The 27012-nt window shown below is 29.4% G+C and overlaps 1 long non-coding RNA gene across 1 annotated transcript in view; it reads right to left on the reverse strand.

Moving 5' to 3' along the window:
- LOC147817008 (uncharacterized) overlaps positions 1-27012 on the reverse strand; it is a 60179-nt gene continuing 33167 nt past the window's right edge. The window contains exon 3 of the long non-coding RNA XR_015429838.1: positions 1-25557. This is a non-coding gene — a long non-coding RNA (uncharacterized LOC147817008). The remainder of the gene's footprint in view (positions 25558-27012) is intronic.

Genomic DNA, 27012 nt, shown 5'->3' on the forward strand with positions numbered 1-27012 from the left:
TTCATATAAAACTTAATTCGTAAAAATATAACATTTTACTGAGGGTTTTCAGCATTTCCGAAATTAAAACATCTCACGCAATTTAAAACAAAAAAAAAGGCACGAAAGACTGATGCAAAGATTTAATTTTTTTGTTAATGATACAAAATGATTCAAATAAACCAGTTTTAAAAAATTATTACATTTAACAAATAGCCAATAATTAAATAAAATAATCAAAGCCTTAAAAAAAAGAAACTCTTAATGAATTAATGTTAAACTCTTAAAGGAATGCATGAAATAACTGTTATTAAAGAAAAAATTTTCAATGTTTATTGATAAATAAAATGAGGAATGCAATTTTTTATTATACAGAACATTAAAAACAAAATTGCATGCATAATACTAACTTGTTAGTGTTTTTTAGTTGAATACTACAAAAAAAGTTAAATTGAAAGATAAATGCAAACGTGTTATACAAAGAACTATTACCACAGTTTGCTTTTTTTTCTTCTTTTTTTTCATATTTTTTTTATAATTTTTTAATATTTTTATATCTTTTTATATATTTTTTCATATTTTTTCATATTTTTTTTATTTTTTTTTTATTTTTTTCTTTTTTATATTTTTTCTTTTATATATTTTTCTTTTTTATATATATATATTTTTTTATATATTTTTTTTATGTATTTTTTCTTTTTTATATTTTTTTTCTTTTTTATATTTTTTTATATATTTTTTATTTTATATATTTTTTTCCTTTATATTTTTTCTCTTATATTTTTTTTTCCTTTTTAAAGCAAACTGTTAGGTTGTTTACATAATAAATAAGTACAATACATTGCAATCTAGAGAACATTCAAACCAAAAGGGATTTGCAAGTTTTTCATGGAGGCTTAAATTAGATGAATATATATTTTATACATAGATAATACTGAATTGAATTTGTAGTAATTAGTTATTAAATCATTTTTAAAGAAATTGAGTGTATTTCAACTAAAGTACGTTTTCGCAAACTTAAAAACACGAAACGTTCTTAATGATAGCCAACAAAACTGATTGAGTTTAATAAATAATGTAATGAAAATGCCAAAAATAATTTGAAAGTGATTGCTTGCTCTAGTAATAAAACTTTCTAAATCAAAGCAAAACCATTCGGTTCGTTTCCTTCACTACACATTTAAAGAATTCTTTTTTTAAAAAAATCAAAATAATTTGCAATAAGTCATTGTCCGATCCATCTTTTTTTATGGATTGGAATGTATTTTTATTTGTTTGAAATAATGGGAGCAATGTATAAGATAGGAAATGATGTAAATAATGAAAAAAGATGCATGAAATGCAAAACATTTGCATATGACTAAAATATGAACTACAAGTGATTTAAATAGCTAACAAAATATCAAAATACGAAAGAAAATCCATTTAGTCTCAAAATAATTTAAAAGAAAATAGTTCACATTTAAAGAAATAAAAAATATTAATAATAATTTAGAATAAGCTTCATACCCCATCTTTTTTTTTTCTTACGATAGGGAAGATTGGATTTTCTTAATCACAAGAATTAACTATAATAAATGAATTACGTATGAAACTGACTGCAGAGTTTATACTAAGTAAATATTGAACTATACATTCATTAAAATATTTATAAATAAAACACTCTTAGAACAAGCCTCCGTAAAAACTGCTAATTTTTCTAAGTATTCATCACAATCACATAAATATTCATTACAATCACTTCAAGAAAAATAAGCAAAAAATTACAAGCTTTTAAAACGAAAAGGAAACTAATAAAAAAACTAAAAAAAATTTAGTAAGTTCTTCATTCTTTAACCCCCCCCCCCATTTTATTTATTTCCCTGTTTCTGTTATTCGACTTTCAACACTGTTATTCAGCTTAAATAGAGGGAAGAAAAAAGTTCTACGGGAGTCGGGTCAAAGCTGCTTTTATAAAACAATCAAGCAAGTTTTCGACAAGTTTCTCACACATTTGTAGAATGCTGTAATGCTGTGTTATATTTTTTAGTTACGGAATAAAACGGCACATTGCAAATTACATAAGTAGCCACGAGATCTTCACGTCTAATACATAATTCTCTTCATTTCTTTCCTTTACAACATTTACATGAAGTTACAAATTCTCGGTATTGACTTTTTGTATCAAGATGTTTTTGATCTTCAGTATGCCTGGAACATAGAGGAATGATGTAATAGTACGATCACTAACAGTTACGAGATCTTAATGCATAATAGTTTACTTTATTGCGAATCCTTCACTCATCTCATATAAAGTATCTGTTTTAGTCTTTATTACTCAACACAGGAAGAATGAAATATTTGATTGTGATCCTGTTTCCCATTACTACACTCTTTTTACACACTTTGTAACGTTCGCTTTAAGTTGTTTTAGTCTTCATAGTTTCTCAGAGGAAAAATCAATTCTTAGTACTTTTTTTTAAGAATTGATAAGAACTGTCCGCTTACTTATCGATATGGAGTGAGGTATGCAGAATTGCGTGGCATTTCATAAGATGCATGGAACAAAATGATGAAATAGTTCAGTCACTGAAGAAGCATGTCACATTGTTTCACATTTGCGCAATATTTTTATATACTTTGCAACTGTCACATCAATTTGTTTTAGTCCTCATTGTTTGTCAGAGGAAAAATCAATTCTTTTTTTTCTTTTTAAAGAATTGATAAGAACTGTCCGCTTACTTGTCGATATGGAGTGAGGTATGCAGAATTGCTTGGCATTTCATAAGATGCATGTAACAAAATGAAGAAATAGTTCAGTCACTGAAGAAGCATGTCATATTGTTTCCCATTTGTGCAATATTTTTATATACTTTGCAACTGTCGCATCAATTTCTTTTAGTCTTCTTCATTTGTCAAAGGAAAAATCAATTCCTTTTTTTTTCTTTTTTTTTTAAGAATTGATAAAAATTATCCGCATCCTTGCTGGTATGGAGAGATATATGCAGAATTGCGTGGCATTCCATAAGATGTATGGAACAAAATGAAGAAATGGTTCAGTCACTGAAGAAGCATGTCATATTGCTTCCCATTTGTGCAATATTTTTATATACTTTGCAACTGTCACATCAATTTGTTTTAGTCCTCTTCATTTGTCAAAGGAAAAATCAATTCTTTTTTTTTCTTTTTTTTTAAGAATTGATAAGAATTGTTCGCATCCTTGCTGGTATGGGGAGATATATGCAGAATTGCGTGACATTTCATAAGATGCATGGAACAAAATGAAGAAATAGTTCAGTCACTGAAGAAGCATGTCACATTGTTTCACATTTGCGCAATATTTTTATATACTTTGCAACTGTCACATCAATTTGTTTTAGTCCTCATTGTTTGTCAGAGGAAAAATCAATTCTTTTTTTTCTTTTTAAAGAATTGATAAGAACTGTCCGCTTACTTGTCGATATGGAGTGAGGTATGCAGAATTGCTTGGCATTTCATAAGATGCATGTAACAAAATGAAGAAATAGTTCAGTCACTGAAGAAGCATGTCATATTGTTTCCCATTTGTGCAATATTTTTATATACTTTGCAACTGTCGCATCAATTTCTTTTAGTCTTCTTCATTTGTCAAAGGAAAAATCAATTCCTTTTTTTTTCTTTTTTTTTAAGAATTGATAAGAATTGTTCGCATCCTTGCTGGTATGGGGAGATATATGCAGAATTGCGTGACATTTCATAAGATGCATGGAACAAAATGAAGAAATAGTTCAGTCACTGAAGAAGCATGTCACATTGTTTCACATTTGCGCAATATTTTTATATACTTTGCAACTGTCACATCAATTTGTTTTAGTCCTCATTGTTTGTCAGAGGAAAAATCAATTCTTTTTTTTCTTTTTAAAGAATTGATAAGAACTGTCCGCTTACTTGTCGATATGGAGTGAGGTATGCAGAATTGCTTGGCATTTCATAAGATGCATGTAACAAAATGAAGAAATAGTTCAGTCACTGAAGAAGCATGTCATATTGTTTCCCATTTGTGCAATATTTTTATATACTTTGCAACTGTCGCATCAATTTCTTTTAGTCTTCTTCATTTGTCAAAGGAAAAATCAATTCCTTTTTTTTTCTTTTTTTTTTAAGAATTGATAAAAATTATCCGCATCCTTGCTGGTATGGAGAGATATATGCAGAATTGCGTGGCATTCCATAAGATGTATGGAACAAAATGAAGAAATGGTTCAGTCACTGAAGAAGCATGTCATATTGCTTCCCATTTGTGCAATATTTTTATATACTTTGCAACTGTCACATCAATTTGTTTTAGTCCTCTTCATTTGTCAAAGGAAAAATCAATTCTTTTTTTTTTCTTTTTTTTTAAGAATTGATAAGAATTGTTCGCATCCTTGCTGGTATGGGGAGATATATGCAGAATTGCGTGACATTTCATAAGATGCATGGAACAAAATGAAGAAATGGTTCAGTCACTGAAGAAGCATGTCATATTGCTTCCCTTTTGTGCAATATTTTTATATACTTTGCAACTGTCACATCAAGTTGTTTTCCAGTCCAGTCACAAGCTCCCAAATCTTTCCTCTAAAAATTGTTTAATTATGTTACCTAATAGATGTTTGTTTTGGCGAAAATTTGTATTTTCATGATGTGTTTTATTTTAACACTTCTTCTGTTCTCAGAGATTCAGTATTTCTAGTTGATTCTGCATATCTTTGAACTTACTGTTCAAAAAGCTAATCAATTTCGAGCTTATGTCGTTCAGTGAGTTCACACTATTCTTGGAATTCTGAAATTTCAATTACAACTCAGAGTTTAATTTTGGTCTATTTGTCGTCATAATTACATCGTAGTTTGAAGCGGTTTAAAAAAATAGTAAATACAGTTTTTCTTTTGTAACAAATCCAGCTTATTGACCCAATCCATTAATTTGAAATTCTCAGTCAGCTGTGTGTGTGTGGGGGGGGGGATAATAATGAAATTCTAACAAAAGTTTCATTTTTCAAAAACTGTTCCTGCATCTACTTTTTTAAATAATAAATAGGACAACACTTACTTATACACAATATACAATGACATATACACTTTCCACTAGAGTAACCATATTTAAATATACACATAAAAAATATTAGAGAAAACATCTTTGGAAATCAGACAATTATTAATAACGAGTATAATGAAATAAATTTTTTATTTCGTTATTTCGAAACACAAAGTATCGTGTTTTTAAAACTTCAAAAAATATTTTAAGTTCAGGTATTGCTTAATAACATTGATTCGCTAGGGTCTAATCATAGAAATGAAAATATTGCTTTAATAAAATATTTTTTCCAGAGAATTTTTCAAGTAATTTAAGTACAAAACATTCTGAACTTGAAAATGTTTAAAATAATAAAAAAGAGTATTAAAAAAAAACAAGATATTCATTACTTTTTATTTGGACGGAAGGTTTAAAGGTTTAAAGCTACCAAAAGGTTATTATCAATAGTTTATAATAGTTTAGTTTATTTTTTTACCTATCTATAAACACATCAACCTGATTTTTTAAAAAAATGCAATATGTTTAAAACTATTAAAAAACAAAAAAATAAAAAAAAAACTATTAAGGTAACACTTTTAAATAATCTTTGCATCAGATAATAAGCGATAATAAAAGTTTTCATTAAGTTTAATTTTGACACATAGAAGCTGACATGCTTTGAAGGTATTACTATAATCAAAGAGTATCATTACTATATTAACAGGACGTTATGAAGACAATGTTGAAGCCAAATCTAAACCTTACAAAAAATAATTTTTTAATTATTTTTTGTCTAAAAAGAATTACTCAGGGCGAAGATTCATACATAGCAACGAAATTCTTAAAAGAGTTTACCTTTTAATGTGAAAAGCAGGTTTACAAACCTCTAAAAGTCTTATAAAAATAATCACATTTTAAAATTTTTCTATACCTCGATCGATACACTCCTTCACAAACGAGAAGCCAATAAAAAAATTTATAAATATTCAACACACAACCCACTACAAATTGATATTTCGTTTTCTTTTTAAAATATGTTAAGATAGTATCTTTTTTAAAATAAAAAAAGAGCGATAAATTCATGCATAAAAAGAATATCGTTAAATATACCAGTCCTTATCACGAGTAATCAGAAAACTTGCTCAACACATGAATGACAGTTTGTCATCTTATCATGGAACATTTTTTGGTGAAAAAAAAGAATTTTCGCTAGAGATCGTTTAAATATTGAGGCAACCATTTACGATTATAAGTATTGTGTGAAAAAAGGGGTAATATTATCTGAGATGTTTTAGAGGTCAAAATATTTTTAGACTACGAAACGAAACTCAAATTTAGAAAGGATTTGCCATTTTATATTGCTTATTACCGTTCTACAACTTGTTCTTAATATGCTTCTAAGTTTAAAACACAAATCGAAGAAAAACTCTTACTAATCATGTATAATCTTATAATAAAATGATTCCCGATAAAGACTTTAATAATCATAGATGAATATTTATGTAACTGAGAACAGAACAGCATAAGTCGTTTTTAAACAACCTGCTGCTGTCAATTGGAAACTCTCCTTGTGGCAGAAAATGCTTCCACATTTTGTTAAACCTTACACAGTGAAACGTCAAAAGAACTTTTTACTATGGCGCTTTCTTCGCATTTTTTTCCAAACAAATATCCTAAAATTCTCATTGTTTTAATTCGACAATCGACATTAAGCATGCACGTGCAACCTGATAGCATTCGTTGATATTGAATGACGTCTATGATGTTGAGAAATTTTTTTCATAGTCTCAAACAAAATAAAACTATTTAAAGCAGCTAAATTTTAAACATCACGTGATATAAGGAATGTAATCCAATATTTTAAAGAAACTACACATTGAAATGTAAAAAAAATATTTTTATAAAATCTATCATTTCATTCTTTACATTACAAAATTCATATCCCGCAAAATACATTTTTCTCAGTTTTTAATGTCTAGTTATTAAATAAATTTTGCATTCGATTTATAAAGCCTTAAAAGTTTTTTTCTCTACAATATTTTATAGATATTATGATGTCTGTTATATACCTCAAAGCATCAAAATTTTTAAAACTAAAAACATTTAATTTTCTGAAACAAGTATTAAATCCCTTATACCAAACAATATTGAAGATTGAAACCACCATGACTCTTTTTCTTTGGTAAGTTAAACACTTTTTCAAATAAATAAAATATCTAAAATTCATTAATTGGACTTTCTTACATATCATAAATACTAAGATGAATTTCAAGCATTTATAAAACAAGAAAACGTTAATTTGTGTGTGATGCACACGGATGGCTACGAAGCTTGTTAAATTTTATGCATCAAATTAAGAAATGTGATTTTGTCATCAACAATTTTAGATACAAACTTAATTTGCTTCTTCAGAGCATTTATAATTATAGATAACATCAACAAATGAGATTGCAGAGAACGTGGAATCGTTATTACTTTTCTGGTAGTTCGTAGTTTTAGAATTTTTTCGTTTTTTTTTTCTCAGAAGATTCAGATGATTTACGTTTTTTAAAAGAAATTATAAGTTTCTCGTGAAATGATTTTATGAAAAATCTAATAAATCGAAGGGTTAACGTGATTTCTTGATTTCGTCTGGAGATGTAGCAGCGAAATCAAATTTTAGACAGCCTTTTTTTCTCCAATTTCTGCCAAGCTTTGGGACAACTAGTCATGTACTGATTTATTAAAATGTATAATTTCATAAAACTTTTTAATAAAGTACTAAACATTTCTCGTTAATTCAAAAAGTGTCATTAATGAAAAAGTTCCAAGTAAAAAAAAAAAAGGCTTAAAAATTGACAATTTATTTTTGAAATAATTTAACACTTTTAAGTAAATTTTATTCACCTTTAAACATTTCAAAATTAAAATAAATAAATGTCACCATCTTATCAACAGTGTCATTCTATTAAGAGGACGTTATGAGGATACAGTTGAAACCCAATCTAACTCTTACAAAAAAAATTTCTAATTATTTTTTATTTAAAAATAATTACTCGGGGCGAAGATTCATATAAAGTAACGAAAATAAAGATTTTTAAAAGAAATTTTCCTTTAATGTAAAAAGCAGGTTTAAAAAACTTACAAATTCTTCAAAGACGTAAAAATAATAAAGTTTTATAAGCCTCGATCGATACATACGTTCACACACGGGAAGCCAACGAAACATTATGGATATCCAAAACTTACAAGCTACTCAACTACAAAGTAACAATTAGTTTTCATTTAAAAATATGTTAAGAAGTGATAAGATCGCAATTTTAAAAAGAAACGGAACAGTTAAAATCCAATCTATTTCTTAAAAAAATATTTATTTAAAACAAAAAAATAATTTAGAAGAAATATACATAATTATAAAGATATCTTAAGACGATGCATAAAAATACTCAAAGAGTTTACAACAATATATATTTGTTAAATTAGAACTCGAAATTTTATTAATTATAGAACATTCAGTGGTAGGTAGATTTTTGTTAACGATCGTTTTTATATTAAGGCAACCATTTAGCATTATTGGTATTGTGCGCAACCGAAAAAGAGCAATTATCTTAGATGCTCTAATTTTAGAAAGATTTCTTTGGTTCAAAGGATTTTTAACATGAACATAAACGTAAATTTACAAAAGCTTTGCCATTTTAAATTGCTTATGACGCGTTCTCATAACTACTAATATGCTAATTAAGTTTAAAACACACTACTCAAATATCATCATAAAATAGAAAATGTTGTCTGACAAAAGACTGATCATACAAGATTTTATATGAGACTGAGAACAGATTAGATGCGGTTGATTTCGAAAATCCTATTGCTGTCTGTGATTTCGAAGCTAAAGAAGTTTTCTTGCGGCAGAAAATGTTTTTGCTTCTTCAGTAAATCAAAAATTATTTTACAATAAATTTTTGTTATGGAGATTTTTAAACAGCATTTTTAAGTGAATACGTTTCTACAAATAAATGTTATATCTATATTGTGCGTTCGTGTGTAATTCTTGATTTCCATGCCAAATAAAAATGGAATTAAGAGTTGACGCCCATGACATAGGAAAGTTTTCTTTCTCTAAATCTCAAATATTTAATATTTGTAATTGTTAAACGTACAAACGGATATAGCTGGGATAAAATGTTCTGAGATTTAAAAATAATTATTTAAATAAATACTGTGCCAATTATTTCTTTTTAAAAGCCACATTTGTTAATTAAAAATTCTAGGGCAAATGATATTTTAAATTTATCTTGTTTTTATTTTTATTGTAACTTTTTACTACAATTATTCATAAAACTTAAAATACTCTTGTTTCATTGTTCAGTAAGCTTTATGAAATACTTGAAACATCTCAATTCTATATTTCAAGAGATTAGGAATCTAAGTTAGTATTTAAAAAAGAGAACATTCAATTTCAAAAAAGATTTTTTACACGTTTTTTTGTATAAATTAATTTTCTTTTTATATTACGAAATTCTCGCCCTGCAAAAACCTTAGTGTGTGATGAACAGGAATAGCTACTGAAATTATAAAGTTTTAGACAGTAATTAAGTAACGTCGTTTTGAAACATAACTACGCATGTAAGATACTAGTTTAAATTGCTTCCAAAAACTGCTCATTTTTAGTAATTGTTAATTTAATCAAATTAGGTTGCACGGAACATAGTCATTATCTTATTTCTTACTCTTTAAAAACAAAAAAGAAAAAATTTCCTTGGAAGCTTAAATTTGCCTAATTTACCAATTTTTCTAGAAACTTATCAAAATAAATTACAGTTGAACTCGTTTATAACGAGCATAAAGGGACCGTAACATTGTACTCGTTAAATCCGAGTGCTCGTAATAAACGGGTCCTTACGGCAGGCGTGCAAACAGAAGAGGGGGGGGGCTTTGGAGGTCAAATGATTGAGTTTACTTAAAATTTAATTACTACTTACTTACTTTATTTACATTAATTAATTTAATCAAATACTTTTCTTGCTTAATAAATTAATTCTTACTTACTAAATTTAATTAAATGCTTTTATCGGTCATGACCGATAAGGCACGAAATCGATACGCCTCCGCCTACTCTCACGCGACTTTTCCCATGCTTCAGATTAGAGCGATAAGGGCAATTAAGTTTCAGTTCGCGGTTTTTTTGATTTCGCGCGCATTTCTTATAATTTTGAAAAAAAGATAAGACTAGAAAGATGAGAAAAAAGATTGCAAGACAGAAAAATATTGCTCGCTAAAACCGGGTCTTTCTCGTTAAAAGCGACTTCTGTTCCATAGACTTAACATTGATCCAACCAAATATTCTCGTTTCCCTCGGTAAATCCGAGTTCTCGTTAAATCCGAGCTCGTTATAAGCGAGTTCGACTGTACGTTTGTTTCTTCACAAAATTTAATTAAAAAAGAACATTGAAAACCAAAGATTGGTTTTTAATCTGTACCGCAATTTCTTAGAATCATCTCCAGATTTGTTTTTCCTTTACACAAACGTTTTCCCGTTTTTTTCTGCTCTGAGACGACTAATCATGTACTGATTTTTTAAACGAATTCATAGTTCCAAAATGCAGTTTAAAATTACTGAGAACTCGATGATCTTACTTAGAGATCTTACTCTGTCTTACTTAGAGAGTTAAGTCTAAACAGAAAAACCACCTGCAATTGGCTGAGACCAGTCAGAAACAAAAATATTCTCGTAGATACAATATAAAAAAATTTTAATGTTATGCATTTTTCTTGCCTTTAAAATCAACCATAACTATTAAAGTTATACGCAAAATTAATGTTAAATAACCATACAGCGTGTGCCTTTAGACACTTTGCAGTTGAATCTAGTTATTTATACTATTATATGCTAACTAAACAGTTAAATGTCGATAAAAAGTTTTCTATACAAAAAAGCATTAATATTAAAATAATTTTGATAATGGTAAAAAACATAACTATCCAGAGCAATGATGTAAGATCACGGCTTTGATTTGCATTGTAATAAACTCGAGAACCAGTTTAACAATCAAATAAACTAATTTCTCAAAATACTTTTACAAACTTGTTTTATTTAATTTGTTCCTTTTTACATAAAAAAATCTAGTCATTTTAGATTGCAAACATGCTTCCACTCTTTATAATATATAACATATAATGCACACCCCAAAACTTTTTTTTTAATTTGTTGAAATTAGAAAGCTGCGATGGCGGATTTTCAGGCATGCATTCATACACATTCCGAGGACTATGCACGCATACATGCATACGGCTTAGAAAATTAATAACTATATTTTTGTTCTTAAAGTTTTAAAATGTGAACAAAAATCTTACTTTGATCAGTAATCTATCCTACTTAATAGTACAATTCAAGTAAATAGTTTCAGCACTTCAAAAAGAAACCAATAGGGCAAAAAAAATCAAACATAAGAATACAAATCTACAGACTTCGATTTTTTTTTTTTTTTTTTTTTTAAATCAGAATTTCAGACATAAAATTTCTATTCTGATCAGCAAAATTTTTTCTGAATAAAGAAAATGTTTAATGTCTATTCTCTTGACATTTTTGCACTTTATTTTCAAGAAAATTCTCATATTTTGATTTTAAAAAATTAGCATTTATTATGAATTAGTGAAATGTCGATGCGCGTCTAACAACTATTAAAAACCAGTAACTCCTGAATTTTAACATGCCGGGACGCAAAAAAACCTGTTAAAAAAATAGTTATTTTTTCAACTAAATAAATATTTTCTTCTGTTAGCTACTACTTGATTTTTGAAAAAAACAAAAAAAACATTTGCTTAATGTGAAATCAGTCCTGTTTTAAATAAGAAATTCTCGTAATTCGCGTAACGTATATGTCACGCTAGGTTAACATAGATTATAACATAAATAAAATAAACGCTCAGGATTTATGGATTTTATGGTTAAATGAAATGTACCTAACATCGGTTATACTACGCTAAACTTACACAGAAATGTGAAAACAAGTTGATGAATTTAAATCGTGCAGTAAACTATGTATATCATAGAAATATCGAGAAAAGTTAATAAAAACAAAACAGAACTAAAATAGGAAATTTCATGGTTCAGAAACACCACCTTGGAAACACCTTATTTTTCTGACAGATTAAAAATTGTGAATACTAGTTCTTGTAGAAACTACTAAGTATAAAAAATAAATACAAAAAAATTCCACATACTATTTTCTAGCAAACTTGAAAAGGTCATTTACCTCTTTTTTCCAATAAAAAAATCCACAGAATTAACAGAAGCAATGGACAAGAAATTAATTACATATAGTTATCTAATATCATCGGGCTGACAAATAGAGGGTTTTTAGTTTTCCGTCCAGTGAAGTCAAGTGTGAATTAGTTATTTAAAAAAAAACATAAAGTGTGGGTTGATACGGATATCTATTTGTTCCTGGGACCTGAACTGTGTTAAAGATTTCAAAAGATATGGTGTTGACACATTAACAAGTTGGTGTGTTGAATGTATAGTTTGAGAACAAACAGCACGAAATCTGAGAGTAGTTACTGAGTTAATCATAAGCTTTATTAATTAGTCAATGCAACAAAATGAAACGGTATTAAGAACTAAGAATTGGACAAAAATGAAAGAGGGCAAGGTTACTTTTCTCTTGTATCTGAGCCCATACAAATGGAGCTCATAAAAGTTTGCTATAGAAAATAACAAACTTGATTTCAACTATCAATGACGTTCGGATAGAGTTTTAATAATGAAATAATATTTCTTTAAGACTTATGATTGAATTTCGAAATGAATGCATAATAAAATGACCAGGGAATTTCGGAGAAGAAAATTATTTACTTAAACTTTTAAGATCCAAGTTTACACAAGTTGTCATTCTTGTCGGAATTAATATTTTCAGAGCGAATTCTAAATACGAAGAAATAAAGGGAAAAAAAATAACATACGAAGGGGAAAAAAATCGGGCTCAAACTTGAGCAGAGTTAGTAAAATATCATTTTAACTTTGAGATACATCCAAAGTCTATCGACGTAAACGGATATTCTTTAAATATTGTAAGATCAGTATGATTCTTTGTTGTGATTGCTGAATACCTACAAAAATATATGAAACAAAAAAAAGCGTTTTTTTTTTTTTTTTTTTTTTTTTTTTGAGAGAGAGAAGGCAATCGTCTTTCGCATCTAAAGATATTAATAATGAGGCTTTTATCATTGACCTTAGGTAATCTACTTTAGAATTCTTAGATAACTTTAAATCCTAACAATTCAAAGGGCTCCATGCTTACGGCTAGAAAAATTTTAAAAAAAGAAAAAACTTTCCGTTTTTTAAGACCAGGGAAACGCTCTAACAAATTCAAGCAAATTAAGAGTTTGAACTTTGTGATTTAAGAATTTAAAATATTTAAGAGTTCTCAGAAGTTCCTTGCAGTATAAAATTAAAACTATAATTTTCTGAAAATACTGCTTTGCAAATACAATTTGAAAATTAAATCACATCTTAAAAATATACCTAGTTGAGTTTAAAAAAAAAAAACAATTTAAATATTAACATTTCGGTAAAAAAAAAGACTAAAAATAACTGGTTGCTCATCATGATCCTATTTTCTTATCAATAAAATACATTCTAGAAACAAATTCAGTTTCAAGCATAAATAATTAATGCAGTTGTTTATGATAAATGGAGTCCTAATTATTACAAGTTTATTGCAATTCATCATTGATTCGTCGTTTTATTAACGCAGAAAATGTTGATTAGCTATTAATTACGTTATGACAACATTTTATACTTAAAAGCATTGTCAGAAAACTGCAAAAATCAGTGACTTCTGTTTAAGGGAAAAGTTCTTCACAATAAGAAACATTACTTATTAACTATGAACTTTTCTTTTGTCATTATAAAAGATTATTTAAAATAAAATAGACTTTTTATCACAGAAGTTTGATAGTACAGAAATTCGAAACCCTTTTTCGAAGAGAGGAAATTTTAATTTTATTTTATTTTATTTAAATAAATAATGAAAAAGTTTTTAAATTGGTTAATATTTTCCAATATTATATTATTTTAATAATATAATATTGGAATTTCTAATATTATTTTAATAATAATTGTTCAATAAACAGCATAAGAAACTTCAAGTGTGCATAACCTGCTTTACAAATAACCGATTTCAGTGCAAGTTATCTAGTTTGGATACCTAAACATATCACACTAACTAGAAAGCTCTGTTAACCGTGTAATCAACTTTTGCTCAGCACGTTTGGAAATTGATACATTTTTTTTCATAGATATAGGTAATATCATCCATCACATCTCAAGTAATTACAAGACGAAAAATGTCGCCATACTTAGCCCGTGTATGACGAAATATCTCGTCCTATCCAGTGAACAGATAAAGCGAATTAAACTACATTTCGAGAGCAGTTTTACAAATAAATTTAATTTCCTAGTATTTGAGAGGGGTAGAAATTAAATTAAACAAATTTATTTTAGTTTTAAAAATTCTGTTAAATGTTCTATAAGTTGTAAACAATTAACGGTGTATATAAAATGTTTCGAACAAGATTTTTTTTTTTTTTTTGATAACAGATACTAATACGAAATTCTTTAATGCAAACAAAGCAAAAAATAAAGAACAACTAATATTTTTTTAAAATTATTATAATTCAATGAAAAAAAATCCAATTTTAGTATTAATAAATATCTTATGTGAGTTAGGTATGCACGCTTTAAAAAATAAATAACAAATGAATTATTATAAAGAGGTTTTAAAGCGCTACCTCTTTTAGAGCTTAATTAACAAATAATAACGTCATGTTTGGTAGCAGAATTAGTGCAGCACGATTTTATTTATTTTTACTTGCAGACATACAGTATCTAATAGGGCTCTGCAGATAAATCTTTTTCATGATGTTTCAAATCAATACAGCATTTCAATTGTCGTAGCCTCATGAGACAGTTTCAAAGATTTAAAATGTACGTTTCTAAAATTTCCTCAAAAACTTTTAATCACTCGTAAACACCATTTTCATTTCATGAAATCATAATAAAATAATAATTGGGATAAATTTCAATGCTGAACTTTTATGCAAAAGAGCAAAAGTGACTACACAGCTCATATGGCATTGCTCATATATGCTCATATACTATATTACTTACATTACTCATATGGCATTTTATGGCCAAACGCATATGACATTACTAATCCAAGAGCTAATAAAATCAAATAGCGTTATAACGAAAATTTTATTGAACCAGCAAGGGAGCTTTCAATCTTGAAGTTCCAATGCGTAGGGGAAAATGTACTCTCTTAAAGGGAAAAATTTAATAAATTTGTAAATGAAAAATAACACAAAAATCTCAACTCTCACTTACAGGTTGATCATATATAAAATTTTTCTACACATTTTTTTTAAAAAAATATGTAGAATTTTTGTGAATGTTCAGAACTATTTATTTTAGCGTAATTATAACCGGACTTAGGATCAAACCTTTTCTCATCAAATTCGTTTATCTATCAAAATTACATCGACGTTAAAGCAGAGAGAATCTATTAGCTTTTTATTGATCTAAATTTGGTTATTAAAATTTACACTTTTTATCCCACCTTTGAGATTTCGAGATTCCGTCCCACCCTTCTTATATTCCAATCTAAATGTTCAATATTTCAGAGTGGAGGCTTTAGCAGAGGTGCCAACTTTCCAAACTAGCTTTAAAAATCAGAGGAACACAATGTATACAGTAAGTGTTATAGCAATCTTGCTATAATTGCTATAAATGAGAACTCAAATTATAGCAATTTCATGGTGTCTATACAACTTCATTCGATATATGTATCTAATATTAATAAAATCATTCATGAGTTTACTATTAAATAAAAAGTAATTTTTATAAAGTACTAAATTAAAAATTATACAACGAGGAAACTTTATACTTCATTAATAGATGGTTCAATTAAATTAATTAATTGGAATCAATGTTAAGGCTTTTGGTTAAACAAAAACTAGCCTTTTTATCATCTTGCATTTAAGCCACTAAAAATGTTGGCTGACAGCATTTCAGATTTGAGTTTATGCTTTTCCGTAAGTTTCAGAACAGCTCGTTGAAAGGATGATATTTCTTTCCTTATTTTATTTCTTCCTTCCATTAGAACGTTGTTTTCTATTTATTGTTTCAAAAACTGTTTAAGGGGCAGTAAAAAATTAGATTAGTTGCTGACAAAATTTCCTAGCACTTGGTAGTTAAGTTGAAAAAAAACTTAAACAAATAGCGAGAATTTACAAAGGTCGTAATTTTTATTAGTTAACCGTGACAGTGAAAGCGTAATAATAACGGGTATGTCGTAATTGCTGACACCTCTGCTTTATTAGTAATACACTCTCTCGATACAAAAGTACAAGGAACTAAGTTGATCCCCTTATCTCCGCTTTGGAGCCTGTTTCGAATACTAGAAAGCATCGCGCTCCCTGTGGCACCACAGCCTCATAATATGCGCAACCACAAAAGGTTTTGATTGCTAAATGGTAAGAGTGTACTTTATATTTAAATAAATTTCTAACCTCAAAACTTTTATTTTCTTGTTTAACACTTAAAGAAAAATACGATTTTGAGCTGTGGCAGAATCGTTCCACAAGTTGCGCGATGTCATTGCAGAAGCTTATTGTGAAAATTTGCTACATTTTTATTCAGTTGAGAAATTCATTTCAGTAGTATTAATTTAAAAAACCACACTTTTAAAATTCTCCAGAAGAAAAATTTCCACAGGCTTAGCTATTTTCTTACATATATAAGTTGAATATAACCAAAAAGGATCAGTAAAATACTTATACAAATCATGAAAAGTGATAACACTATATAAGTTTTCTTTTTCTTTCAGTGTTTAACACGGCCCGGAAGTGTATAAAGTTTACTTCCCTCCAGTTGTAATTATAACAATTTACAATATTAATTAAGGTTAAATAATTAATTTCAATCGATATATTTTCAAATATGGCTGCACTAATTGTGATAGAAATAATGAAACTTCCGCCATCATGTACGTGGATCAATAAGTTTGCCATGCCGCTCTAATGGCGGTCCATCAAGGGTTGAAATGTAATCACTCTTTTTCTTTTAGCTTGTTTCACAATAAGCATAAATTCTTAGGGTTTCTAACACGTGGTTCGTAACCCCTTAACTCTTCCCAACTGCCAAACCAATTTCAACATCATAAACTCTAATTTAATTTGTTAAAATCCCATCAAGTAGGAAATGGATATTTAAAATTTTTAATAACATCATTAAAGGTGTAGTTAAAGATTGAGGAAACAGAAGTTACAAAATAAATGCAAAACTAAAATTGTAAGAATCAGTCGCAGATTCATTTACACATTTCATTACACCATATACATTTCGCAAAATGGTACAAAAATATGTTCATTTTATGATTGTGTATGATTGTATATATAAAGCGATGCGTATTGAAATAGGCCCACCACAGTTCATTACTGATTCAGTAGCAATTTCCCCAATAAGATTTTGTATATTAAATGTTGTGACATTGATTGGAAAGTTGGTTTAAAAAATACCGGAGCTGAAAACTTCTGTTAATTCGAAGGAGTCGAAAATTGCACAACATTAAAACGCTTTGCGACATGCCGAAAAGTATTAAAAATTAAAATTATGGGGGATATCAATATGAAGGAAGGTACAATAGATGGAAGGACTTAATTTCTCATGACTGCAAAATAATGAGCACTGTCACTGCATAGATTTCGATTCTTTGGATATTATAATAGCTTAAGTAAAACTGTTAAAGTCGAAACTTTAAAAACATGTTTTTAAGTCAGTGACAAATATTTCCCAGTTTCTATTTGTTTTTTTTTTGTCTCCAGCAATATTTGGTTTAGTATTTAATGGTTTTTAATTTACGATTTAAATTCAATCTTTCAGAATCGATCAAAAACAAGTTCTTAGATTAGAAATTCGGTACATAGAGTTTACTTATTAATATTTTTTTTTCTAATTGAATGTATTAATAAAAATGAAGTACCTCTGGAATTATTGCTTTTAATTAATTTTCCTGTCGCCGCGAATTGTTACCATAGAACATAATTCTGAACCCCATTTCTCCGAAAACAACCGTCTTGTATATGTTTCCAATCATTTTTTCATAGAACATTATTATAGGTAACTGCCGCATTTTTATTCTTTTTTTTTGTTGGTAAAAACTTTAAACTTCAAAAGAATACGATGTACCACAGTTGAAAAGCCTTGGAAAAATTTGTAATGGAAATGTCGAAATAAAATGTTGACGAAACATTTTATAAATAATTTTATTTTTGAGTGGCTGCAATACGCATCGCTTTATTTCGCTCGGAATTTAGTTTGGAGCTGAAGAGGTCACGGACTTTCTTTTTCTCCCTATAATCCCTGAAAAAAATCCATTCCCCCTTAAATGACGAGATGGAGCAACTTGATCGACTCAATTACTTTCAAAAAAAAATATTTAGACACTAAATACGATATAAATTACCCTAAGCGCGCACGCGTCAATGCCATTTTAAATTAAAGTTCATGGTTAGAGTAAATAAAACTCAAGAATAGATAAGGTTAAAGGATTGTGAGAGGTAATAAGAAAGAGGTGAATAAAATAGAATACTTGAAAATGCATAAACGATTAAAAAGTCATTTAACATTTAATTAAAAAAAAACTGAACTGTGCTTTATTAAAATGTAAAACCTCTTTACTGAGGGGTCTACTTTTTACTTCAAAAACTGTCAGACAAATACAAATTCACTACCTCTCATTCGTTTTCAATACATCTGTAGCGTATCTACCACTACAAAATTACAACTACAATTCACTAGTATATAAGACATGTTAACTCGACTCTATGCCGGGGTACCTTTGCATAGATGACGGTTGACATGGTCGATAACAACTCACGCCCCACACATCCCTTATTTTTCTTTCTAAGGAATACACACTAACTATTGAATGAATATAATATTTTATTCAAAAAAGAAACTATTGCAAAATACAATATGCTGCTCAATGCCAACTGGCCGGCAGGGTGGCCAAGAAGCTGACCTCAAGTAAGAAAGTTTCGGTTCTTTCCTTCCCTTCTTCGTATTATCTGTCCTTTCTATTGTGAAAGCAACGTTGGCCCACCTAATATGGCACCCCTGAGAGAGTGACCAACCCATCTGATACCCGAATGACGAAAGTCAATAATTCGGGTGGGTATTAGAAAAAAATTTGTTCAGTTGAATTTTCTCTCGAATCTTTTTCCAAAGTAGCCACACTTCTGTCATTGATCACTACCGTCTTCTACTATCGTTTCGTAAATGCAATTATATTCCGATTGTATTGAATCGATACCCACACAATTTCAGCTTTGAAGGTTCAGATCTTTGATGCAACTATGAAGACGTCTGAATTTGAGGGGATGCCAAACCATATTTCGAGGTCCTCGCTCGTCTTCTTTTTTTAAGAGTTCTTTGAATCATCATTTTTCTTCACATTTCTAACTTTCTTCACATATTTGTAATTGTTAAACTTGTAGAATATAATCTTTCAGTTGTAATAGATTAAATATCAAATAAATACGGATCTGCTCTCTACAATCCCGTCTACTTCCAGAAGATCACTTCCCGTTCATAACAGAACCCTTCTTGATTAGCAAATAAAATGGGTTCATCTACAGCACACAAGTCAATCAGAACCAGATATTGTTAAGTTTCTCAATTCGTCAGTTCTTCTTTCTTCGTCGTTAATTCTTCTTTCGTTCTTCTTTCAACAAATTAATCCTTGTGTGTCTCTTTTATTTATCTGCCCCAGAAGTAATTTTCTTGCTGACCCCGTAAGACAGTGGCGAATTTCGATTGTAGCTATCACTAGTTTTCTTTCGCTTCCATAACTTCAGCAAAAATTTGAAGGATGATGTTTTGGATTTTTGAATATCTCCCTTTTATTAACATTTTCCTTTTTTCATGTTTTCGAAAGTAGTAGATGCTCCGACAAACTCTTGATAGTTCTTTTAAAAGAATGTCGGAATTTTTTTTCTCAAAGTTAATCCGTTCAATCCATTTACAGGCTAGTCTGCAAAGTTTAATCATAGAAATTTTTGTAAATTAAAGAGCTTGGAGCAAGACACACTTCCAGATACACTTTAGAAGTTTCAAGAATTTTCACTAGGAGACAACACAACAGCGTCCTATGGCCTGTATATTTATTACTAAAAGCGCTCTCCTGATCAATTTAAAAATGCATCTTATTAATTAACTCCTTTTAACTGAGCTATTTTAAACTGATAATTGCTTTAAATTAATTCAACTCTACGGGAGCAAAAATTCTTGTTTTAAATACAAACAAATTTTATCCCTTGGAATCTCTCTAGAGCAGTCTTCTTAGTTAAGTTCGTCGACAACAGCTCATTGAGCAGCTCTAGTACGACGTAAATAAAGTGCTACTATTTTCCAGCTTTGCTTCGAACTTAAAACATACGCACATTCTTCAAACATCACGCCGAACAACTTACAGATAATTATCAAATACATTTCGCTCAACAATTTCTGCTTTGTGCAAACGTTCAAAATTGGTTTGTCTACTTTTACGATCAGGGTTCAATGCGCAAAATAAAAAAGATATCATTGGGAATAACTTTTGTTTTATTGATCAGATTTTCGAAAACTAAGTTCCAACCATAATGGTTCAAAGGGGTTGTCTTAAGTTAACCCTAGCAATTAAGTTACAGATATAAACACAAAAACGTATTTTCTGACTCTGGAGTAAATGCTGTTTTTTTAAATAACCGTCATTGAACAACCTTCCTAATTTTGGGTTTATGATTATTAATCTTCAACTTCGTATCCATGTGATTTTTTTGGACCAATCCAGAAGACGAGGAAACTTCTGGATCAGTACCCCCACAGGAATGATTTGTTATGGGAAAATGGAGGACTTTGTGACTGCAGATTTTACATGCATCAGTCACCATTTACTCCGCGGGGAGTCTTCGGCCAGCGGAGATCAAACCCACAAATCCTCTTGGACATGAGCCCAGTGACCTACCAACCAGGTTATCCCTGTCAAAGTAGATGCTACTTGGAAAATATCACAATAGTTAGGTTAGAAAGCGGTCCTAAGTTTGAGTAACTTCATTCAAAGTTAAGTTATGCCAAGCAATCCAAAATAGAGCATGCCATTAAATTGATGTCGTACTTTTTTTAATTTAATCAAGGGTCCAATTAAAGTAACATTTGTAATTAATTTCGATTAATTTAATTCAGCGAATCATTTATAAATAAAACAAAGTAATTTAATATTTCAATAAGCACCATTTTAATACTAAATATTTCTCTCAGTTACATTTCAGAGAAAGTGTGTCAGAATCTTATAGTTAACATTTGAGGTTAACAAGTTAAACATTCCCTTTTCAACCAATATGATTGGTGTTCAGTTTGTGAAAATCCAGTAATTAGAGCATAAGTTATTCCGGGTGATATCTTTCATTTTGTATCTTTCATTTCGCACTGTACAACATAAAAGCGGAAGCGGACTTTACTAACAGCTACAAGATGTGATAAAATATTGATAACGCATTTTGCTTGTTCAGAATAAATGGAGATGTATTGAAAACGAGAGGATAGTGCATATAATGAGGGGGCAAAAATAAATCACTTTTTGAACTTTCAAGGATAACTTTTTCATATCAAATTCAAAATTCTGCGATAATAAGAGAGTGTACCCCAAAGAAGGTTAAAACATATATTTAGAGTATGCAGTAAAATTTTAATAAAAATAATAGGACAAAAGTTCACGTGGAACAGTACAAATGTAAAGAACCACCAGTGACAGCTATACACTGATCTCAGTGCAAAGGATGATGTAAATATCTTCCAGGTTTCTCCCGGGCAAAGTTCCAAGCTAACTTGTATTTCCTTGATACAGAATAAGCTTTGAGCTTCAAGATAATATTTTAAGAGACATGAAAGCTACATAAAGAGAGATCGAGGCTGTAAAAGGAATGCTGCAGAACCTTTCATCGAAATTTTACAGTCATCTCGAGTTTTCTTGGTGACTTCCACTTTTTGAAGTAGTTCAAAAGACATTTAAAAATCACAAAAAGAAACTGACTAGAAGAATATACTCGTAGCCACCGTTGGGCAAACCTCTAATTATATACATTTTAATTGCTTCAAATTTAAAATACTTTTTCTCATTTGCTATCGTAGTTGACGCGAGCAGGTACCGATATCGAAATATTGGAATGGGTTAAGTGATATAATCTAACCCAATCTACGCGGTTTTCCTATCTTGGGGTCCATGATTTCTTCGCTGGTGGTCTTCCCTTATGGCATCTCTTTTGGGGGTGCATATTAATGAAATTAGAACTCTTTGGCAAGTGATATCTAAAAAATATTAAGAGCAGCAGAGGCACACGAGCTCTGGCGACTAGTACGCAACAGTTTATATCCATAACACTGTCAATAACAAGAGTATGGATCTATATAAATATGTTTTAAGCCAATATCACCTTCGGAAAAATACATCTGCAAAAATTTTGAAATGGTTGACCAAGACGCGGTTGAACAGTTGAAAAAGTAGGCTGTAACCACAAACAATATCTCTCAGTTGATTTTTGTTGAAGTTTATAACTGCACCATTATTTGAAAGTAAAAAAATACAATATGGACGAAACATTAAAAGCACACCCACAAAAAAATTTAACAAGAGCTCCCATTAACACTTCATTTTTAGTATTTTTTGTGAGAACAGACGGAATTTAAAAATATTATTAAATATCTCTACATTTTTGTTCATTACTTTAAATTTTGAATACATATTATTTGACAGAATTTTATCGTGATATGAAATGTTATCCCCCGAAAAATCAAAGAGAGTGATGTCTTTTTACCCAGTAATGTAATAATAATAAAATAACATTAAAACAACGAATACTTACCCACATTGTTTTCCATTTATAATACGAATTATATTACAGCAACGAGAGTTTACAAAAAATATGCGCTAACAAATCGTAGATGAAACTATTTCCAACAAAACTTGACGCTATAGAACTTATTAGTTTTATGCTTCGTTGCTTTGGTTTTCTAACACTCAAAATAAAGTGAATGTTTAGAAATATGATCTTAATAGTTTAGTCAAGAAACCGGACAAAACTTTGAGTCCAAAACCTATGAAAGGTCGGGAAATTTAGCTTTGGCTATAGAATCCAGAATTTAAAAATAAAGTTTATTAGCAGCAGGGGATACACTGACAAAAAAGAAAAAAAGGACTATAAATTAATTTGTATATTATTAATGCAACTTAGAATTAGGTAAAATATGAGGCTGTTTAATTTGCAGGTCTAGAGCGGATTCTAGTTCTGATTTTTTTTCCATGTTGTACGCATTAATTGAAATAGAATAAAATAAACTGATTTTTTTTTTTTTGGAAAGAGAACAGTTAGATTTGAGAAAGTAATATCAGAACATAATTATCTATTTGAAATGGAAAAGTTTCATGAGAAATGTTATTGTTGGATTGTTGGAAAATTATTATTGTTGGAAAATATCTGTATGTAATTTGGTATTTTGCTACATTTTTACTTGAAATTTTACAGTAAGTAATTTCACAAAAAAAACCCGAAGTATTTACGAGGGGAAAAAATAGCCTAACTCCCGGAACTCCTATAATTTCATCCCAAAAAACCCTATGGTTCCATGCGTGAAACCAGAAGGCCCGAGCAATTTTATCTAAACTAAGCGGATAGCTTCATTTCTATTGAGTAATTTTAAAAAAAATTTCAACTGTGATCAAAATATGTATTTTATGTTTAAACTTCCTGTTCGAAAAAAAAGAATTGTAAATACAATTTGTAGAAATTATATGAATCTTTACTACTTATCAGAATGTGAAACTGAGTTCTTCATTTCAAGTCAGATTAACTTTTTTTACCAACTAATTTTCAATCTTAATGAAATTTGATATTAAAAACCCAAAAGATTAAGTTATTGTAAGATTTTTTTTTAAGAATTTTATTTAAAAATCATCCAAGGTAAAAATGGTTAATTAAACGCTTGTAAAAAAAAATTTAAAGAGCGTTGGAAAAAATTTCTTACAAAGGGGGGGGGGGAGAGCCAAACAATTCTAAAAGCCCATGCTCGTTTTTTTTTCTCCTTCGCTAAAGTAGTTTTATTACTAATGAGTAGTCCTACTCATATTAGTTTTTGACATTAAAAAATTTCATAGTCAGATGTGGTATTAAAGAGTTTTTACATATTATCGAAATTTATTAACCTCTTAATTCAATAACTGAACTTTAATATGAAATTATTGAGGGACAAAAATTGGTTCAGTGGGGGAAAGGGGAATCGCAATAAGCAAACTTTGCTTGAGGTAGGTGAAACACAATAATCAAGAATGACATTAAGGGACTCATACTTTAGAGCTGTCTTCTGACTAAACTATTTTGACCATATTGCCTAGATATAGTTCTGAAACGGTACCAATCATCTCAAGATTGAGGCACCAAGAGTCGATCCTAAGAAGAATGAATTACATGATCCGCTCGTTAAATAAATGAACTCGTTAAATCCGAGATGCACGAAACTATCAAAAATAGAAGCTTTAATCGAGCCAAAGAATGATAGATTTCAAGGAAGTAGAAAATCAAAGATCATAATTTTACTCTCTTTTTTTTTAATTTAAATATGAAAGCAATGTATTCAAAATTTTACTATTATTATCACCATCACATGGATAAGTCACTGATGGCCAAAGCAGCGTTGAATACGAAACCATGTTATAAAAGTCAAAACCACGTCTTTCTCATCGTCATTTGCTATTATATCTTTAATTATCAACCCCTTCAGGGGGCGTGATCACATGCCGCTGACCATAGCCGGGGTCTGTTTAGAAGAAATTTGGATCCGTTAACGGACCCTTCACAAAATATCTTTACATAAAACGGACCCTTCACAAAATCATGATCAAATTATTCACTCAAAAGAGAGAAATGTCATCAAATTTATGAAATATTTAATGTTAAAAAAATGCACATAAAGATTGCGAAATAAATATTTTTGTCATACGATAGCCACATAGCGACCTCTCCTGGATTGTTCACATTCGTTTGATACCACGTGATGAAGGCGGAGCAAACTCCTGGTGAACAAACTATTCTGTTGGAAAGTACTGGCCGAGGGATCTCTCTTCCACCGGTTCCAAAGGGGTTAAGAATGGGTAAACAATAAATTCCTCCCTCAAAAGGGGCGAAAAACGGAATTTTTACGTTATATTGATGTTTGCTGTATGTACGATTTATTTTCTTAAGAAAGAAGAGAAACTTTTTAAAGAAAATTAATATAACCTTGAAAATGAAGCCGATTAACCAGTAATAATATATTAATCAGATTCGGCGGAATTGACATATAAATCACAATATAATTGTGATAAATAATGGACAACAAATTATGTAAAAATGTACTTATCTTTATCCAGCTCAATCTACAGAGTTCAATTGTGCAGCTCCAGTGCGATTTAAATAGACCAATCCAAACAGAGGCGTGCAGAGAGTCATCCCATTCTTTTCTACGAGACAAATACGACACAAATCAATTAACATAAATAAAAAGACAAAAACTATTCTTTAAGGTTTAAATGGGTTTTTCATTTGGTTTATTTAAAATTAGGGATTAAACAATACTTTACGACCTGAACATAAATAACTAAACCTTAAAAAAGTATTAATGAAAGATTTTCGTAGCTATCTATATATATATTTCTCTTACACGGCGATAAAAAAAAGCCTCATTACAACTCTCCGAATGGCAACGCTAGAAAACCAACCAATAATTGCCGCTAAAAATGTCACATGCCAAATCTGGATTGGGTGGCTCAACATATAGCGCTTCTAAAAACGGAAACTGAAATAACCAGAGTGTAAAATATTATGTGCTTATGCGCATCGTATTTTTTGCTAAATAATTTATTTATTATATATAAGTTTATAGATGGTAACGAGAAGAGTTTTGTGGTTGCTATGGTGACTAATTAGAAGGTAAATTGTTTTTTTGAGTGAGTGTGAGATTTGTTTTTTGGAACTGCGATGCTGTAATTTTATTGTTTAGTTAATAAATCTTCCTTTTATATTAAACGTGATAGTAGTTTCCTTAATTATTTGATTCGAAGTCCTTGGAGTTTTATTTGAGGTCAGTTTATTTTGTATTTTTTGACAAGAGAGAGCATTCTCACCAAACGAGATTTCTTCCGAAATTCAATGTTTTGTATATGCAGGGTTTTTCCATTGCAATTTCTCTTATTTAAATTTTTAATACACTTAATTATAGCCAAAATTTTAACCTTTTTAAAGAGATATCAGTTTTAGAAATTTTATCTTAAGATTTTATACTATAGCACATTTCTAATAGGTTTAACGAATTACATGTCATTTATTTGAATTCAAATTTATTTTAATGACTTAGTATTTACTAAAAAGATGTAATTTTTTTTTTTAAAAAAAGTTGTTATATGGATTTGAATGATTGTTTTGAATTCTTAGAATTTTGTGCATTTGCAAAGTACTCAAGTTAGTAGCGAGCGAAGCGAGCTTGGTTTGCGAAGCAAACCATATAAAATTGCGTAGCAATTTTCGGGGGTTGGCGAGCGTTAGCGAGCAGGGGGGCACAGCCCACTAGTTAACTAATATTTTCATTGAGCAAATTCAAAGAACCAGATCACTTTTTGTCCGATCCCTTTGATTTCAATAAGACTAGGGCAGGGTGAGTAGACAAATCTTTCAACAAAAAATAAGCACCTTTTAAGTACTTTTTAAGCACTCAAAAATATTTTTAAACACTATATACAATAACAAAAATCAAAATAATTTTCAAAGAATTTATATGATCATGATAAAGTAAGTAGTTTTTGACAAAGAACTCTTTTTCTTGATTACATTAGCCACCCTAAAAAAATTGAGATATTTTTCGGTTCGATTTCAGACAGGGGGTTATAAAGCCTGAAATTGAGAATATCGTGCAGCAGAGT

The sequence above is a fragment of the Parasteatoda tepidariorum genome, chromosome 1 (genome assembly GCF_982258835.1).
Source record: "Parasteatoda tepidariorum strain Cologne lab strain chromosome 1, Ptep-v5.0, whole genome shotgun sequence".
NCBI classification, from domain to species: domain Eukaryota; kingdom Metazoa; phylum Arthropoda; class Arachnida; order Araneae; family Theridiidae; genus Parasteatoda; species Parasteatoda tepidariorum.